Genomic DNA, 6,000 nt, shown 5'->3' on the forward strand with positions numbered 1-6,000 from the left:
AATGTATTCTTCAGAAAATCCAAGTCAGTATAAAGCCTATGATTTTATTTCTAACATATAGTTATTAATAACTTAAAATAGCTAAATCATCAGTACATACTTTAAACAACATTTACGATTATATATAGACTTACGTTTTTCAGAATGTCTTCTCACAATTTATTAAATTTTCACAAAATTATGTTTTATTAATAAGAAAACTCTATTCAGTGACTTGGCTGAGACACAACAATGGCAGAGACAGAGTTAAACTGAGCCATTTGAACATAAGTCTTTCTCTTTCCAGCACACTGTGGATCTTTGGGTGGAGACATCTAATTGAGCAAATGACTCTTTTGAGTGAATAATAACCTTTAAGATGGCAAATTCGAACCTCATTCATGGAGGCATTCACCCTAGTTCACCTTGGTTATGAGACTATTTTTTACTTCACTCTTAAAATCTTTATGTGTATAAACATAAATAACAGAAATTTCTTTTTATTAAGGTTTATTGAAAAAATGCAAGCAGCCTCAAGGTCCTTTACAAATAAAATTTTATTGGATTTTAGTCAGTAACTACGATATTGTAAAACATAAAATACCTACCATAATTTTGCAAACCAAGGGTTATAATGATTTGTTTACTTGGGAAAAAAACAAAACATTTAATTTGTCTCAAGTTCAAACTAACATGCCTGGCTGACTGTAATTTTTATTTATTCATTCCAAATATAACACTGAAAAGTACCATCTCTTGTCATTACTAGACTTTGGGTCTCTGCTTTTATGTTTAATTTATTATCGACTTGTGACTTTTTTTTTCCTTTTATAGCTGCAATATCAATTGAAATAAAATAATGATTTGCTTTTACTGCTGAACAAGATGCTAGATGTCCTGTTTGCCAAGTGTACAGTTTATAAGTAGCAACATGCCTTTAATAAAAAGTTTAATAAAAACACAAAAACTAAAATGTCAAAATGCTTACCTTTTATGATAAGATCATTAGTTTTTATCAAATCAGAGAACACATCATTTGTGTCTGCATAATTGAAAACAAATATTTTGACAAGCAGCAAACCCATGTAGGAAACATTGTACATTTCAAAAGTGAAGCTTTCAGTAATATAGAGGAAAAGTTTCTTGTCAAAACAGTTTTCATCAGCAGTTGTCCAAGGGGGTTCTATAGCTAGTGCTCAATGTTTTATCTGCATTGCATGTGATAAAAACAAACAAAACTACTCATTTGATATATCTATATTACTGAAGTTCTCTTCAGTTAGATATGAGATCCTTACATCTATAGTTAGGCACAACCCTGATGGAAAAGAAAGGGAAAGTTACCCTTCTGTCATTTCTAGGGCACTGGGTGAATGTCAGAAAACATGGTTCAACCATTATTTGAATCTGAACAAGTATTTACACCACTGGTAAATTGAATATATAAGTAGAATATTATTTCACACAATTAAGTAACTAAATGCAGCAAGATTAGCTATTTGAATTGGTGGACAGAAGCCCCTATGGTTTCCGAGGTCACATGAAAAATCCATGTTTATTGTTTTGTCTCCTTGTTATTTATCAATGTAATATAAATATAATGTCTAAGAATCCATGTTTTTAGAGATGGATCAGTTATAAAGTGAGCCGTATACATTACAAATCTAATAACTTGCAAAGTTGAAAAATTTTGGATGGAAAACTCATTTATTTTATTTCTACATATCCAGTTCTTAACATAGCTAATGGAAATGTACCTTAACTTTTATTGGTAGTACTTATTACCAAAATAAATATTACAGGTTTGTTTATCATCCAGCTCCAGAAGTTAGGATGTTGCTTCATGAAAACATGACCTTTATGTGGTTAATATTACAGTCCTAAAACCAAAGACAGTGCCTAGCACATCATGAGAACTCAACAAATATTTCTTCTATTGGAAAGAATACCTTTTTTACCAGTAAAATATTAGATTTAAATAATTTAAATAATTGATTTAAATTATAGTAAATGAGTATATCATGAACATTTCATTCATTCATCTGGAATGCTAACTTGTATAAAAAAAGGCTTTTACAAACACAGGCAACTTTCAAAAAGGATATATTTGGACATAAACTTGACAAATGGCAATTACAATGAATAGATTTTAGAAAAACTAACATGTTGAATTAAATTAATGCAAATACCTTTGTACAGATTGACAACTGGAGCCTGAAAGGGGTAGTTTTTTGAGCCTGTAATTCAGTTAGAAAAGACAATATTTTAAGGACGTGATGATTTCAGAAAAATGTTTAAAGAGGTAAACTTGCAGGTAGAAAGGCACTTTTGACTGTTGAAATACCAATCAAAACACCATAGAGTATTGGATAGGAGAAATAGAGGTGATCTGATTATGATGTGATCAAATGATGAAAATACATAAAATCTAAAACAAATTGCAGTGGTTGTACCTAATGCAGAATTGAGTATGAGAATTGGATGGCATTATCAAAAAATAAAATAAATTAACAAAATAAACACATAAACAAATAAAGAAGTAAATAATGAAGCTGTCTGATATCAGAACCTAAAACAAGTCAAAGTAGGATTTAAAAATTTTTTTAAATGCTGAAATAATGACAGTAAGAATTCTTCTGGCAATTAACCAAAACTGGTTCTTAATTTTTTTCTAAGACTTTAAATTTTCATAGCCTCTTATAATTTGCCAAATGATTTCTCATTCAATATCTTACATACATTTTATGAGCATTCTGATATAGAAGGTGTACTGAGTGCTTACAAAAAATCAGGCATTGTGAAAAGATCTGGGGATCCACAGGGGAACAAGCTGGATGTTCTTAGACATGTTACTTAGCTGTTCTTTCACCCTCAGTTTCTTCATCTGTAAAACACACATGAAAGAAAATCAAGCATAAAATATGCATAGATAGACGTAAATGGAATTATTTTTAGATTTTATAAGATGATACATGGAAAGCATTTACATCAGCGTTTTGCCATATTATAAAAATGCAATTAAATATTTCATCCCTTAAGCTATAGAAGACTACTTACTGATATTTAAAGTATTCAGAACAGATTGAATGACAAAAGGTAGAGTTAAAATAATATGTACATAAAGTAAATGACACAAAGTGTTAACAGTAGTTAAATTTGGGTAAAGGGCATCCAAATATTCTCTGTAACGTTTTTATTCTTAGCACTTTTGTGGGCGCTTGAAATGATTTCAAATAAAGTGTTTTTAAAGTACATACAGTATAATTACTCCTTTAAAACAACACATTTTTATAGAAAAATATTTAAAAGCTATATACAAAAGTATTAACAATGCTTATCTCTGAACACAGTGATTATGAGAAATCAATTTATTTTTTATATGCTTTCAAAATTTTGTATGTGAATTATGTATAAATTAATTATATTGAAATTTCATTTAAAATATATTTTTAAACTAATTTATAGTCTATATTAGTTAATAAGGGAACACAAATCTAGAAAGAAAATCTAGAAAAGGACATAGATGTATAATACCTGAGTAGAAAGTACAGTATGAGATTTCAACTAAGATGAAGAACTTGTAAAGAAAATTTATTTAAAAAGAAAAGAGAGCTCTACTGTAAGTATGCTTTTTAAACATTTTTAAAGCATCATCTTTTGGTAACTTTTAGAAATAATTTATGCTTCACTGTTGTTACAAATTGATTTGTCTTTTAAAAAATTTCTATTTAGAAAATAAAAGAACAGAAAACTACCTTAATCTCAACATTGCTTCCATATGCAGATAATGTGCATGGAATGACACAGATTATAAGTTTCCTTTTCAATGAGGTGTTATATGCTTTTATCTTCATAAAGACACAGGAAGGAGGATGATTTTTGGTTCTTGAAATCAAAGATCAGTTTGGTTTTATCACTTCAGTTTGAACTGAAAATTTCTGTCAGAGACACATATGTTTATTGCTGCAGTGCATCTGCTGGGTCATTTATCGCCCTCAGTCTGTACCTACAGTTCTCATTTGTTCTCTATATTCAGGTCAGAAAAGGCATTTAGTGTCATAATTGGCAAAAACACCTATTTTTCATCTTTTATTCTAATTTGAAAATGTCCTCTGTCTGTTAAAACTTAATAGTGAATGTTATAAACAAGTGAAAAGACATCTCAACTCTTTATAAATGCTACCTAACTTTAGGACATCTTTTATGAAAATTGTTTAAACATGGTGCATTTCAGAAGTATACTAGAAAGAGCTATAAGAGAAAAATCTAGGTGATTGCTTCATTGGATTACTTGTGAGGTTATTAGAATTAATGTGTGTAGGTGGCTGTTTACCTCAGTGAACCAATTTTCCTATAATATCATTGGAAGAACATCTTGCCCTGTATGTTAGCATTTTTAGAAAATATTTCCAAAAGGAGTAACCCAGAATATCATGTGTGGCTTTACTAGATTAATCAACATACTTTTGCCACTCATCATCCTCACCATTTCATGATGAGCCTGATCTCATTGTTACTTTGGGCTCCAAGTTTCAACTCTCAATGAACCTATGATTCCTTACCTATCTTCTTCTTCTCTCTCTTTTTTTTTTTAAAAACAAGTTAGAAATAATTTACTTTGTATAGTTTCCCTATTTAAAAAAAATTGTTATATAATTTTTAAAGGTTACTTTCCATTTATGGTTATTATGAAATATTGACTATATTCCCCATGTTGTACAATACATCCTTGAGCCTATCTTACACACAATACTTTGTACCTCCCACTTTCCCACCCTTATATTGCCCCTCTCCCCCCACCACTAGTAACCACTAGTTTCTTCTCTATATCTGTAAGTCTGCTTCTTTTTTGTCATGTTCATTAGTTTGTTGTATTTTTTAGATTCCACATGTAAGTGTATCATACTGTATTTGTCCTTTTCTGACTTATTTCACTTAGCATAATGTCCTCCAGGTCCATCTATGTTGCTGAACATGGCAAACCTCTGTTTTTTTTATGGCTGAATAGTATTACCTTGCATATTCATACCACATATTCTTTATCCATTCATCAGTTGATGGACATATCTTAATCTTCTTGATCTCTTTATTCTGTCTCAATGACCTGGCCCTAGAATGACAGCATGGCATAGTAATTGAGTCCAGAATGTGAAAGCAGATGTCCTAAGTTGAGATCTCATCTAAGTTCTTCATCCTTTTTGTGTCTCAATTTCTTATATGTTAATTGGGAGGATAATAATGGTACTATCTCGTAGAATTATGAGATGAAAACGACAACATATTTAATGCGGTTAGAATAGTGCCTGGCATATGTTAAGTATAAAATTATGAACAATAATTATTACTGTATTATTAATTATGGAAATCAACCTCTTCTACATGATTTTGCTCTTTTTATTTCTAACAGATTTCTATTTGGTTCTGCTATCTGTTGCTCCGTAGCAGACTAGCTACTGCAGTCTTATGTCATCAATTTCTTCTTACCTATTTTTCTTGATTGGCCATTTGCACATGTTCGCGTTTCTCCGATCTGTTTCAAAAATAAAAAGAAAGAAAACACATCCATATCCCCTCCAGCTATCACCCTATCTCTAGTCTCTCTGTCCTTCACAACCAAACCAATTTAAAAATGGCTGAAGAATGTCTATCAGCAATATTCTAGGATACTTCAAAGCCACAAGAGAATGATTATACCCCTAGAAGAGGGACAGGGACAAAACCTGGGGCACATGGTTGCACTCTGAGCTGAAAGCCCTTTATATAATTTTCTTTACTTCACTCCCCTTCCTTTGCCTTCTCTCATTGAAGTTGCTTTATCTCACCATAAAATCTTAGGGATTATCTTCTTCTCCCTCATCTACAAGCTGAACTCTCAAGGAGATCTTATCTACTCCTTTAGCCTCAATGAAAATTGATATGTGAATGACTTCCAAATCAAGAACTCCATTTCAGTTGTGTCTCTGGGCTTCAGATCTCCACATGCTATTCAATACCTCCTCTATGTAACAGATGATTCAACAT

General features: G+C 31.0%; 1 pseudogene; it reads right to left on the reverse strand.

Moving 5' to 3' along the window:
- LOC113612592 (ferritin light chain pseudogene) overlaps positions 1–5,492 on the reverse strand; it is a 98,600-nt pseudogene extending 93,108 nt beyond the window's left edge.
- Between the last annotated feature and the right edge of the window lie 508 nt (positions 5,493–6,000).

The sequence above is a fragment of the Aethalodelphis obliquidens genome, unplaced genomic scaffold, assembly GCF_003676395.1.
Source record: "Aethalodelphis obliquidens isolate GAN/ISIS:26980383/991018 unplaced genomic scaffold, ASM367639v1 scaffold79, whole genome shotgun sequence".
In the NCBI taxonomy this organism is placed as follows: Eukaryota; Metazoa; Chordata; class Mammalia; order Artiodactyla; family Delphinidae; genus Aethalodelphis; species Aethalodelphis obliquidens.